A 14,445-nucleotide genomic window follows, 5' to 3' on the forward strand; every position below is an offset into this window, starting at 1 on the left:
GGTAGCCTTCCCTTAGTGGAATGGAAAGGACTTCAGGGGAGAAAAAGTATATTTAATTCAAGCTATTTATGATTTCAGCTATTTTAACTTAAAAATATACCTTTTGACCCTTATTTTCTTAACTCCTCTTTGTGTTCAGATGTGTTCATAGAGGGTTTTTGCTTCAGTATATCTTCTGGCTTCTGCATCAGCACCTAAGATAGTAAATAAAACCAAACTAGTAAATAAGTTTGCTTCACAACTTAACTGATTTTCATTGTAATCCCCATACACACAGCTACGTGTAGCTCCCTATGAAGATCCATTTAGGTCCTTACCTGAGAATGATATTCCTTAATAGTCTTTCATACCCCCCATGTTAGCAAGAAACTTACTTTTAATATGTTTCGTCTTAGCTCTTGATGCCAATCTTCACAGATTATCATTCCCTTTATTTGTTCTCATCATTAGGTGACACATGTTAGCATTATTTAAGTGTTTTCTTGTAAGAGCTTTTGCTCATCCTTGTTTTATTTTTTACAATATAGACATCCATTTGGACACCAGACTACCTAGAAAATTTCCAATCGTAAATACGAATAAAAAAATAAGTGGTGTTGAGACATGACCGAACCTTGAGGTATGCTGTTTCCTATTGGTTTTACTAAGATGAAGAGTTCAGCATCTTGCAAGAGAGGAAGTTCTTTATTTGGTGACAGTTACAAATCACAGCATGTACAAAGTACACAAATTGTCAATGGCCCACTCTGCTCCCACACTGTCAATGGAAAAAGTTCCTTTAGGCCAGGACAAATTGAGTGGACACGCAAGGATCTTTTCACCACTCCTTCCTAACACAGGGTTGGTGCTCCTTGCTGCCTCTCTAAACAAAAAGATAAAATAAAGGTAATGAAAAAATATTCTTAGATGGAAAAAAAAATGGTTTTAGTATGTGATTCCGCTGAGACACTGCTGAGTTTCAAGAAGAAAAAAATGGTGGACAGAAAGGAGGAATCAGGATAACATGCTGGAGCAGAGTCTCCAGGTCAGTTTTCAGCTCTGTCAGCCTTCTTGCAGAGAAGTTAATGGAGGTGCTCAAATCTTCAGCTAGGTTTTGCATGCTACTGGCTGTAATGCATGCCCTGACGTGAGTGTCCAGCCTATACTCCATAAAGCATGACAAGACTGAGATGTCAAAGGGTGAAGTTCATAAGACTAGAGTGATCTGAGCAGAAGATAGCCTGGTTATCCAGTAGGACACATTGAGGAGCTGGCAACGATCTAAGTGTCACTGTTGTTCTTCTAAGTAACAATCAAATTCTTTTTTTAATAGCTAAGAAAAGAGGGTTGGAGGCAGTACGCTTCCACTCACTATTCCAGCATTTTGTGTATTGTGGGAGATCCAAATTCAAACCCCTACTGTGTAGTAAACAGGCTGAGGCTTTCTCAGGCAAGCCCTCCTCTGAAGATCATCAGTTATGAATAAACTGGTTTCACAGAGAAATTTCTAGAACCCAGTGCTCCCCTGCCCAGCTGCATGCCTTGAAAATGCACCTTTTGGGCACAGCAAATATGTGTTCTATAGAAAACAAACTCCACTAAAGACATTTGTCAGAGCACTAGGTGGATGGAGCAGTCACCTAGGAGCCATTACACCAGTGCTGATGGGGGACCAAACCTGGGATCCACAGCCCAAGGGGTTACTCAAACAGGCTGAACTATTGGGACCACCTCATATGCCTGTCTTACTGGAGAATTTATACTCCAGATTTAGGTAGTAAATCAAGAATCACAGATAAAAAAGGATGAGGAACCTCTGTTTTGTGAATCCTGGCAGAACTCCAGAGCTGCCCAGCAGCTAGCTCTTTGATACGGTTGCAGCTTGATGCACCTGTATGTCTGTCCGACAGATAATATAACTTCATACATGAAATATTAGGTATTGAGTGACTTCAGGTGCCTTTCCGTGTTGAGTAGATAAGGCAACTGAAGTGTCTGTAAGTGCCTACAGAGACACTTGAGGGAAAAAATTCTTGCTCTGAATTTAGCCCATGATCCCTATGAGACTGAGTTAGCTGTCTGTGAACTGGGAATACTATCACATCCTTACTTCCTAGAAGTATTGTAAAGGAAACCACTTGGTAAGATTGAGAAGCGCAAAGGCAGTAGAGCTGTACAGAAAGGGAGGGAAGTTAATATAGTCGATAGAATACAACACTTTCTTGAGATACAGATTTCAGGAGAAGAAAATATGTTTTCATACGAAAATGTTAAATAAGTTTCTTCCTAGATACTACAATGGTTGTAAACACTTATAAAGAAATGACCAACTCTAGAATCAAAAGGAAGATTAGCAGCTTTAGTTTTATATGCTGGCAGCCAAATTCTTTTCTCACTTTGTGGAATTCATCCAGGCTTCTATTCTCTAACTTTAGTGAGTTACTCCAGATTTAAACCAGTGTAAGCAAGGGCAAGTTAAAAATACTTGTGCCACAATTGGCCTTGGAAAATACATTTCTCCATGATAGACATTCAGCTGACTGCTGAGGCAGACAGCATGTCTTGCCCATAATCATTTTGTATTTGCTTCTTTTCCTCAGTCCTTAAAATGAGTTCATGACTTCATGACTGTAAGAGTAAATACATTATATAATGAATACACTTTTTATTCAATATTTGGAGGAAATTAAAGTAAATGTTGTATGTAATAATACTGCATGGAAAAAGCAATGATAATTATCTGATGAGAGAGTTTATGAAGGGTACTCAGTTAATCCTGTGGTTTGAGGTAAATGGCAGACAATCAAGTAAACCTAATTAACATCATAAAACAAAGACAAACAGCATTAGCCCACCAGCTCTTGGCAAATCTATTATTTTCTTCAGAATACCATTGCATGAAAAAGTTAGGGTGCATATACTTGAATAAACCCAATTCCGTAAGTGACTTGTCACATTGTACTGCTGAAAAAAATATCAGTAAAGACCTTTTAGTTCCATTTATAGAATGTTGCCTAAATGGATTCCCTTTTCATTTGGAATAAGAAAGAAGGGTTTTTTGTTTGTTTTGGTTTTAAATAAAGCTATTGGGCTTTAGCCAAATCTGACCTAGACTTTCAATCTGCACTCTTGCAAGCAAGTCCTCACTCCTGCAGATAGATGTTTGGGAATGAGTTTTGCCTAATGGCATTTCCTCCAATTTATTCTGGTAGATGAGTATTGCACAAGGAGAGGGGGTTAGTGAGAAAAGAGAAACCACACAACCATTGCAATAATAATGATACCATATATCAGTGCAGACAGTTAAATGAGAGCATCTCTGTTGCTTTAGATGCACTTCTCCCTTTGCATCAGTAATCATTGAAGGTGAAGAATCAGCACCTGGAAAAAGCTCCTGAAAACAAGTATATTTTCTGTGGATTATATTTTTGTTTGGAGGGAAGGATCTGTGACATTTTCTTTGGGGTTTTGTAAAGCAAATCACGGAATCACGGAATCTTCAGAGTTGGAAGGGACCTCTAGAGATCATCTAGTCCAACTCCCCTGCTAGAGCAGGATTGCCTAAAGCACATTCCTCAGGGCTGCATCCAGGTGGGTCTTGAAAATCTCCAGAGAAGGGGACTCCACAACCTCCCTGGGCAGCCTGTTCCAGTGCTCTGTCACCCTCACTGTAAAGAATTTTTTCCGTGTATTTGAACGGAACTTCCTATGTTCTAGCTTGTGCCCATTGCCCCTTGTCCTGTCACTGGGAACCATTGAAAAGAGCCTGGCTCCGTCCTCCTTAAACCCACCCTTTAGATACTTGTAAACATTAATCAGGTCCCCGCTCAACCTTCTCTTCTCCAGGCTAAAGAGTCCCAGCTCTCTCAGCCTTTCCTCATAAGGGAGGTGCTCCAGTCCCATAATCATCTTGGTTGCCCTTCGCTGGACTCGCTCCAGTAGTTTCCTGTCCCTCTTGAACTGGGGAGCCCAAAACTGGACACAATACTCCAGTTGCGGCCTCACCAGTGCAGAGTAGAGGGGGAGAATGACCTCCCTCGACCTACTGGCCACAGTCTTCCCTATGCAGCCCAGGATGCCATTGGCCTTCTTGGCGACAAGGGCACACTGCTGGCTCATGGATAATTTGCTGTCTACTAGGACCTCCAGGTCCTTCTCCTCAGAGTTGCTTCCCAGCATGTCCGCCCCTAACCTATAAATATACATAATGTATCATTAAATTTGATTTCTTGTCATCCTGTTGGTTCCTTCTGTCCTCCATTAAAACCTGGAGAACTCTACATCACTTGTAGATAGTCTTTCAGTGAATATAGTACTGTGGATAAACATTATGAGATGTACTTCGGACGTGACGAGGGTCATTTCTTCATACACATCTTCATACATACACAGATTCGGACAGAATATCAGAAGATGGACAACACAAAACCTTCTTAAAAATGTCCGTTTCCCCAAATTTACATAGAATCGAGTGAATGGGACTCAGAAGGGTTTTTGAAAAGTGAATATTTATTTTCCTCTACACAAGCCATCTGAGGTGAACAGAAACCAATCTTTCAGATGAGGAGGATTACCAGATAAAAATAGCTACCTGTATGATGTTTCTCCTAGGGAAAAGGGTAATAGAGTATTTTCATTTTTTTCTGTTCATAAAGTACATATATGCTGCTTAAGAATTAGCAGTCCAGTTATTTCATCATGTCGATTATTAAAGGGTAAAAGGAGTAAAATAAGGTGCCAGCCCTGAATCCTTGTCCGTCTTCAGTCCTGACCTCGCAGGAGCTCTTTCCCAGGGAGAGTCGGTGAGGATTTTGCCATATGTATTAGGAGTGACCGGGAAGACACATAGAGTAGCAATTGGCCATCTGCTGGAAGTCTCTGGTAAGTTGTTCTGTAAACATGCTTGATTTTACCTAGATTTCTTTGTCTACAAAAGGAAGCGGGGGATAGAAGACGACTGGAATAAAGAACAGTTTTTCTACTTTAAACTCAGGATTTGTGCAAAACATTGGGTGCTTTGACCATGATTTATGAAATTCAATAAGCATTGGCTATAAACTTCAGAATTTTGTTTTGTTTTGCATAGATGTGTCTATGATGGACTTTAATTAACCTTTCTATACTTTTTGGGTTGTCATACTTTGTTAAATGTATTGCCCGTTCTTGTTAATCCTTTGTGGTTTTTTTCTTTCTTTTTTTTTTTTTTTCTCCTAATGACAAAGCATTGTCTAGTTAGATTTATACAAAATTTATCCAACTATTAGTCTTTATTGGGAACTAATAGAGTAGAGAACTCACTATTAAGAAATAAAGCAAGTTAAGAGGGATACGTGCACGTAGTAAAGAGGTGGCATGGAATGACAGGAAAAGGGCAGCAACTTTAAATTAAGAAAGGAAAATGATGTAATAATGATTAAGCCACAAAACAGAACTCCAACACAGTGAATGAGCAATGAAAATAAGGTAATAAAAAGGAGCACTGAACTAGCTTATGAGACATGTTATTACAGTGAACATGATGCTAGCACTGTTTATTTTGGTTAGCATTATGGCCACCTTCAAGGTTGCTATGACAAATGTGTGTGAGCGTTTAACGGAAAGTGAACATTTTTTTTTTAGCTAAGAAGGCATCCACCAGCTCTCTGCCTACTCAATTTCCTAAATTACGTGCCACATAAATTTAACTTTATTGGCACTAGACAAATGTTAACGTTAACCACTTATGGGTTAAAACAATTTTGGAAATATTCAGTGTGCTTCTCTGTTGACATTCCTCAATTCATACATTGAAATCCATGCGGTTAAGCAGTTTTCCATGAAAAATGAATTCACTCAAAATGTATAGCACAATAAGAGCACCTAAATAAGAAGTTCTACTAGCTAAAGGGCTGAGCCACAGATAAAATTAATATATACAGCTTCTACTGGATTTAGGGGAAATTAAAGTTGTTTTCATAACTGGCCTTTCAATGACATTTTTTTTTTTTCACGGCACTGAAAGAATCTTATTCATGTGTGACTGAGTGACACTAAAATTTATGCAAGCTTCTTACAGCAGAGGGAGTAAAGGAGGAAAAGCACAACAGGGTTTCTCCATACGACTTACAAAAACATTATCAATGTGGTTCATTCATCGAGCAATGACAAACTCAGAGGCCCTTACCAGCTGAAATGGATGTACTGAACCAAACAAAGAGGGAAAGTGGAATTGGGACAACGACAGCCTGAAAGTGAGCTAAAAATAGAGCACAACAAGGCCATCGGAACAAAACGCACAGGAGGGTCGTGCACTGTCAGTGCCCCTTTCTAGGTTGTTATGTAGCAACGCAATTCACAAAGATTAAACTAGGTATTTGGGAGCTTTGGTGGCATAGAAAGCAGGTGAGGGGTTCCCACCTGGCCTATCAGAACACATAGCAGGAGCGGTAGAAGGCTAGATTAGCCTTGCAGCATTTGCAGCTGTGCAGGCAGTACTTAAATAATGAAAACACTAAATGGCAATAAAGTGGGGTCACAGTGGAAGTTCTAAGGCAAGAAAAAAAAGCTGTTTTAAAAAATGAATATAAGATCAGGGAACCCATCTAATCAGACCTCATAATTTAAAAAAAAAAAAAAAAAAAAAAAAAAAAAAAAGGATCAATTGTCTCTGCCGGGACCTCAAGCTGAAGGTACACTTCCCTCTAACCTGATAACTAAAGAATTTTGTGGTATTATTGTTGGAAACCTTGATATACGTTTTCTCGTTCCTAAAATGTTGTTCAGGAGATGTTTTTTTTTTTTCCTTTGTTCCTAGGGGGTGATTGGTAGAAAACTCTGTCATTGTCCGTACATCTTAGAACAAGATTGCAATTTCATTGTTAGGGTGCTTGATGAAATGTAATGCTGTCACTGCTAGACTAACAAAAAGCATCAGGAGGCTTCAAGTCACACCACAGGAACCTGTAAAACTACAAGTGATATTGATCACGTTCTTGTCTGGTGTGTGTTGTCAAAGATTCAAGCTTATAAGAGATCTCCTACAGGGCTGGCCATGACCCTGTCAAAAGGATTCTAAAGCAGCATGCATATAGAGGAGACACTTCTACAAACGTTCCTGAAGTTGATGTCTTTCTAATGCTACAGGTAGCAAACAGCATAAGAGCCTAATCACGTACAGTTGCTGCTCAGGGAACATTGTATGTAAGCAAACAAGTACCTGAGAACAAGAAAAGGAAAAAAAATAAAAACAAAACACTTCTGGGATGTACTTGATGATGGGAGAGGAGCAGAATCACCTGGCTGTGGAGATTTTGCTTAAGATACCACATTCTGTTTCAACATAGGAGTGGGTATTTTTACCGTTCCTGGGGATGTGCTGTGGTTCACTAAACTCTGCCCCACTGAAAAGAAACTTTTCATGCCATGTCTCCGCAGAGTGCTCCGTGAGATCTTTGTGTTGGTAGAAGAGCTGGAATGGCTGTGATCGAGCTGAATGCAAGAGCAGAACTAATGCAGGGATTGAGGAAAGTTGAATACGGAGCTGCCAAGGTAAACCTCATCTCCGCTTTCTCATTCTAGTCCACTAATAGCTTGAAAAAATGGAAGCAACCTTTTACAGTTGATGTTTAGCATCAGCCCTCAATAACTCATCAGGAGCTATTTCACCTGAAGACAGCTGTCAATAAGCCATTTTAAGACATTATCTGCAGTGTTATCTAGCTGACTGATAAACTGTTCCTTGCTCACTGACATAGCTACAGGGCATAAAAGTCTTCAAGCTAAAGTTTTTGGAAGAAACTAAGACTGTGCACTCAGCAATTCTTTGCATTCACCACATTGCATTTCAGCTCAGTTACCTTTTTAAGCAATTTTACATCCTGAATGCCTAATATGTATGACTGCTGTAACTTGCTATATTCCAACATATAATTCACTTGGAGGATGCTATAAAAAAAACCCCAGCCACCAAAAAAACCCATTTGGGAAGAATCTTTGCTTCAGTCCTGATTTGACATCACGAATTACTGTCAATTGTCATCAGTAGCATACACAGAGAGAGGTAAGACACTAATTTTTCAGGTATTGTGATGATAGCCGATGACATGGCAGGCTTTTGAGTGCTTCTGCTTTCTAGCTATGTCCCCTGGCAGTAAAAGAAGCACCTGTTGATACCTACCTCCTCTTGATGAGCTTTTTCCACTTTTGTAACGAAACAAGATGAGAGTGAACTGACAATCTTTCATGATCTTCTTTAAACTGTCGCTGTAGCTGTGCTATTGGCAAGCTACTTACTGTCCAAAAACGGAAGCAAAGAACTCACTGAAAAATTTTATTAGCATCTTGTTACCAGCCTCATTTCAGAAGTTGTTTAAAGTGTGGTGACTACCCAAACATGTCAGCAGCTGGTGAGATTACTGCAAGTAGAGCTGATCTTACAAGTCAGAGGTATAGTTAAGCCCTAACTACACCATGTTGTGTAAACAGAAAAAAAAAATTCATTGCAAGATGGACGGCGGCTGATAAGGTGCCATCTGATCATCCATGTAAATATGCAAACTGAAGTTCCCCTTGGGCTGCATTCACAGATGTCAAAGTTCCACCAAGTCCTGGCAGCATGTTCACCAAATGCTCTGACAGCCAAGCCTTTCATCTCAAGTGATGTTGTGATAGTATGTCAGTCGCTCTGTTTTTGCAGACATGAATCACTCATGATGTCAGCCTTTCCTAAATGACCTTTGCAACACATGGGAGCAGTTTCATTTAAATGTTCTTACGTCCAGTTACCACACACACAGTTTTGAACTGGGCATGCTTAAAGACCTTTTCTACAATATAATCATTAATTACACAAGGTGAGATTTTTCACACATGAAAAATTTTCAGAAGGCACGTAACTCCAGAAGAGGTCCACGTGCATAGCAGGATCAAGTTTGACTATATACATATCTGCATAACTTTGATATCTTGCAAAGGACAGTTCTTTACACAACAGCCTGATAAGGAAGCCTATATTTGTTAAAGGTTCATTTATGGGTACATGATGGTAACACAAACTGTCACTGATTTAGTACATGCTACTTATGAATTCAAGAGCAAGCCCATACAGTGTTCCATCCAGGTCTACAAAAAGACTCCACTGTGTTACCTAAAGATTGCCTGCTCAGTGAAGGGGAAGGCTTCTATATCATCCTCAGAAGAATAACAGTAGATTTTCAAGAGCAGATGCTTAGGAAGAGAGTGAAAAAATACAAATCAAAGGATCAGGGACTTGAAAAAAGCAGCTGCCAAGTGCAGGTAGCTTCACACTTGAGATGTAACTGAAACCTAAACCCTAGGGGTATGTTAATGGTAACTTCTAGATCATGCTTTAGTCAATTAGAAATACCTGCACTGGACAAAGCACATTGTAAATGTTAGTTTGGAAGATCTGAAACTACTCTAAGTCATCTAGAAATAGAAAGTTCAACTAGTTGAGCCTGTTTTCTAGGTTCTTCTAAATAACAGTAACTGTCCTAACATACAGTAACAATACAAATCTGCTAGCATTCTCACCCTACTTTTCACTCTAAATGCAAATGTATATGTTAAAGAAATTGAAACAGAGAAGCTGAAGAGAGAATGAAGACAACTATTGCAGTGAAGGAGTTTCAGTAGATACGTATGGGACACACATTCAGGGTGTGAGGTCAGAGCAAGCCTTACAGCTCCAGTGGATGACGATCATAACTCTGCTGCCAGCGTGACCTTTCCTCCTGCCCAAAGGTATATTACTGCACGACTGGAGAATGGTAGCATGGAAAAGTACAACCAACGCATCCGCTCCTACCTTCCCTCAGCTTATTTCCCACCTTGCTGGAAGGAGAGATCAAGTTGATTTGTGGTGGTTTTTTTGTTGATCTCAGGGCAAACCCCACCTATTTTACTTACACTACTATAAGGCCTCAAGGTAGTGTTTACCAAGAGATGAGATCTTCAATTAATAAACATAGGAAGACAATACTGTCAGTGGTTAGAACTGCCACCTCTTGAATGTTTGAGTCAGCTGAGAGGTATCAGGCTGAACAAATGAGGACAGAGAGGAAAGCAAAGAGGTAACAGGTCTAAAGGGAAGAGAGACTGCAAGAAATAATTAAGCACTTTTTTGGAAAGACTAGGAGATCAATGGAGAGAAAAGCTACAGAGAGCATGAAGTCATCAAGGATAGTGCAGGAAGGACTTGAGTCATGATCAGCACGTTACTGAGTAAGCTGATGAGCCAGAGTTACCACTTCAGAACTGGCTGGAGGTAAGGCAGCAGGCACCCGTAGACAACAAGACACCTGACAAGCAAATGATGCAGTTCAGGTACTTTCAAATTTTCAAGAAGCACAAAAAGGGCCAAGGTCTTTAGAATATTTCATTATTCTAAACTTTGTAAGTCAGAAACAGGACTAAGAAATGTGAACTGGTACTGATATAGTTAAAAATCTATTTTAGTAACCACTTGAGAAAAATGTCTGAGGATGGATGTTTGCATGCAGTAACATTACTTTGATTTTTTTAGGAGAGGCATGAAGGGGAATGACTCAATCTTCTCAACTCCCCACCCATCCTTTGGCTCCATTTTGCAGTAGGTACAGGGTCCCAGAGCCACGGCCATTTCTAGCTGCATGCGTTAGGACACCCATGTCCAGTCTCACCCTGACACTGATGCTCAGCCTGAGAACGCGCGTGTGCCTTCCAAGTACACTCTGCTCAGCCATTTTTGCTCAGGAAACTTGCCTCAGTTTTCAGCCAGCTTTTAGAGAGGCTTTTAAGATAGATTAATAATCTGGAAAAGGTTTGGTGGGCCTGATTTATTTATTTATTTATTTTTTACTAACCTACCTTAAAAGTTAGTTAGCAACTCCGGGAAAACATTTTCTGTGCCAAAAGAGCATGTGAAACAGCTGTTCAGTACTTATGCAAACACCTGTGCATATTTTTAAACTTACTAACAGTTGGAATAGCTTTCTCCCTCACCTCAATACTACGCTAATACTTATTACTTATATTGAAGCCTTTGTTCATGAAAGATATTCATATTTTAATAATTCTGTCAGTGAAAAATATTGCGGTATAATGATGACATGACTAAAATGACAATCTTTCTGTGGTACTTGAAACATTCAAGCATTAAGATTAAGAGACCAGATTTAGCAGGCACAAAATCACATCACTTCTCTGAGACTGCTTTCTTGCTTCTCCAAGATCATCTTTTTTTAAAAAAAACCAAACCACAGAATTGCTGATGCTGTAAGTGACTTCTGGAGATTGCCTAGTCCAACCCCACCTGCTGAAAGCAGGGTCAGTTTGAGCAGGTTACTCAGGGACATGCCTAGGTGAGTTCTGAATGTCTCCAAGGATGGGGACTTGTCCACCTCTTTGGGCAACCAGCTCCAAATGCACTAAAGCCTTCTGGATACTCCTTCACAACTGTGACGTTAGAAATATAGGTTTACTTTACTAACATAGCCAACACAGAGTTGTCTATGCAAGTCTGCCACAAGCTAAAATTATTCAGAAGTCTGAATACCACCGCCACTTTAGAACAGGGTGTTAATTGAAATGTCTGGAGAGCAGTCAACCTTCAATATCAATCAATTAGCTAGTCATCTGTGTAAATCCCAGACAAGCGTTATTTACGAGGGGAAGTGTTCTGTACTATGACTTGGTGGATTTCAGAGACAGCGGGAGAGCCAGGACCTGGACTGTAACAGACATTACATATTTATTCAGGTACACAATGAGGCTCAAAGGCCCTAAGGAAGTCAGAAGCTGCATAGCTGTATTTAGAAAGTTTGAAATCTCTTGTGAATACTGTATCACTTGTCAACTCATCCTGAAGAAGTTAATTTTGTGAACAGAACCCAAACAATGCTTCTCTTCCTTTGCTCTCCCTTCTCCATGCCCATTATTCCACACACACAAAATTTACCCTCTGTCCCACCCTGTACCTCTTCAGCTCGGGGATCATCATTCTCACATCTGATGCCTCCACCGATTTCCAGGCTTCTAAGAACTCACCGAAGACCACCAAGTGCAAGGAAGAAAGAACAGTCATTTCTTCATTCTCATGACAGAAGCAGCCCTGAAAGAAAAAGAGCTCACTCTTTCATAAGCAGCATTTTTAACACATAGCTGTAACGTCATGGAAAACAAGACCAGTGGATCCTGCACAGCTGGTGACTCAACGGCATTTCTAGTACTGTTGAAGGTCAACAGTGACAACCCTCCCAGACTAATTTGTTCCACCAGGTTGGTTTCAACAACTGTTAAAATTATTTAACTGCATTACTGATGCGATTGTTAGGGCAAGAGAGCAAACCAAGAGTTGTTTAGAGCTTCAGGGTTTCGTTTCTCCCCTCCCCTGGGAAAGAGTTGCCCAATAATGTACTGGAGAGTTCATCCCATTACCCATCTTATAGAGAGTCATATGTGAATAGGCAAGAGGCAAATGAAAATTTAGACTTTATACTCAGACACCAGCACTTTGGATTTGGTCAGCTGTGGCTGAACGCCCACGTAACAGAGAAAACTTCTCAGCATTACCATATTCGAGAGAGATACAATATTTCCTATTCCTTTGGCCCTTGCAATACAACTTTTAAATACCATTTATAATGGGCATTCAGTAATCAGCCGCTATAGTCATCAGATGCACACACAGCCTGTAAGAACTGTATATGCTGGCAGATAAAGCTGAAGACGACTTCAGACAACATAAAAGGAAAAAGGAACGAGTTATGGAAAAAACATAGGAAAGATCAAGTCACTGTAACACTTCCCTCATAGGCAACATAAAGGAAGAACAGAAAAGCACCTAAGCACGTTGGCAGATGTGAAGGGACAGTCAGCTTGGCAAAGGGACAGTGACAGCTGCTGACAGCAGTAATATGGTTTCACAATGCCTTTTTACTTCAGAAATCACCTTTTTACTTCAGAAATAATGAAAATAGTCTCATATCCTGTTTGAAAGAAATTTTTCACTACACTACTTGCCGTTGACATGGGATACAAAATGACAAGTTACCTACACTGGGGCCTACCAGGTCTTCAATACATGTTAATGGATTTGTTTTCTACAAATGCAGTAGTGGAAGGAGAAAGCTCATCCAGGAATGGTTTGGTGGGCTGCAATATTGGACCAGGGGAGATTAGCCCATAATTCAAGGCCAGTTTTGCATGAAACAGGATCTTAACGGGCTTTCTTACAGCTAATTGTAGCATTGCCTGGAGAAACAGAGTTGATCGATCAATACTATATCTATGTTTAAAACGATAACTCTTTTCCTTTCAAACATTTACTGTTGATCCCACTAAATATGGTTCTATCATCACAAAACCCCCAGTATTTTCTATTGTTAGCAAGCTCATTAACATCTGCACATTGTCCTTCCTGGTGAAATTGCAACTCTCTCTTAGCAAGGTTGCTCGTTAGCATGGAAAGCAGGTAAATCTGTCTTTCTATAAAGTCTCTCTTTTCAGACAGCAGGTCAGACTGCAAGAGTTTTCATTATCTACCATGAAGGCCTGGGTAGGAACAAAAAAAAGCTTGCACCGCCCTCCCCCCCGCCTTTTTTTTCCCCCCTCTCTACCCATCCTCCCACCAAACACTGAGCTTTTTGGTCTTACCTTACCCCTATACATATTGCTCAAAATCAGGACGCAGATTTTTTTTTTTTCGTGGTGGTTGTTTTATAAATAAATAAATAAATAAATAAATAAAAGCAGTAAGTGCTAAACATGAAATAGTTGTTCCTGCGCAATACTTCATACTGACATAAATAACCATACATTGCTAAAAACACATCAGATACCATTTGGTGGGTACTGAGATGTGCCTGCAGTCTGCCAAATCACCACTTAGCTGAAATCACAATTCATCTGAGAGGCTTTTTCTGTCAGTGAAAGTCATCATCTTCTCAAATACTCCCAGATTTTTCAAGTCAGGGCACGGACACCTAGAGCTACAAGCTTCTTGAAGAAGTGACTTACCTCTTTCTTTCTTTTCCTTCTAGGTAAAAGTAAATATTGCTCGTCATTCGCATTATGCAGTACTCAAAGCATGTTTTAGTCAGATCCCATTGTGTGTGCATGCACGCACCCTCCAACCTCGAGTTAAAGATATGAAATGTGAGATTAGTCTTTTATTCGCACTCATGTACTTAAGTGTCTTTCCAAGCTATTAAATTACATTACATAGTTCAGTGTTCCCAAATGATGGGAGTGATGATACAACCCTACAAGGCTAAAGTCTTTCGTTCTGGTACAGGAGCACATAGTGACCCATAACAGTAAGCCAAAAGGTTCAAGAAACAGTGATACAAAGTACTGATTATTAATTGCTATATGACAAGGATAAATTGGGATATTTTTATGAACTCTCTTTAGAGACTGGCCACAGTGGTCTACAGACTGTAGCCTGTGGATTAACTTCAGTTTTTGATTTAATTTATGAACCCCAGC

Source organism: Larus michahellis, chromosome 4, assembly GCF_964199755.1.
Source record: "Larus michahellis chromosome 4, bLarMic1.1, whole genome shotgun sequence".
NCBI classification, from domain to species: domain Eukaryota; kingdom Metazoa; phylum Chordata; class Aves; order Charadriiformes; family Laridae; genus Larus; species Larus michahellis.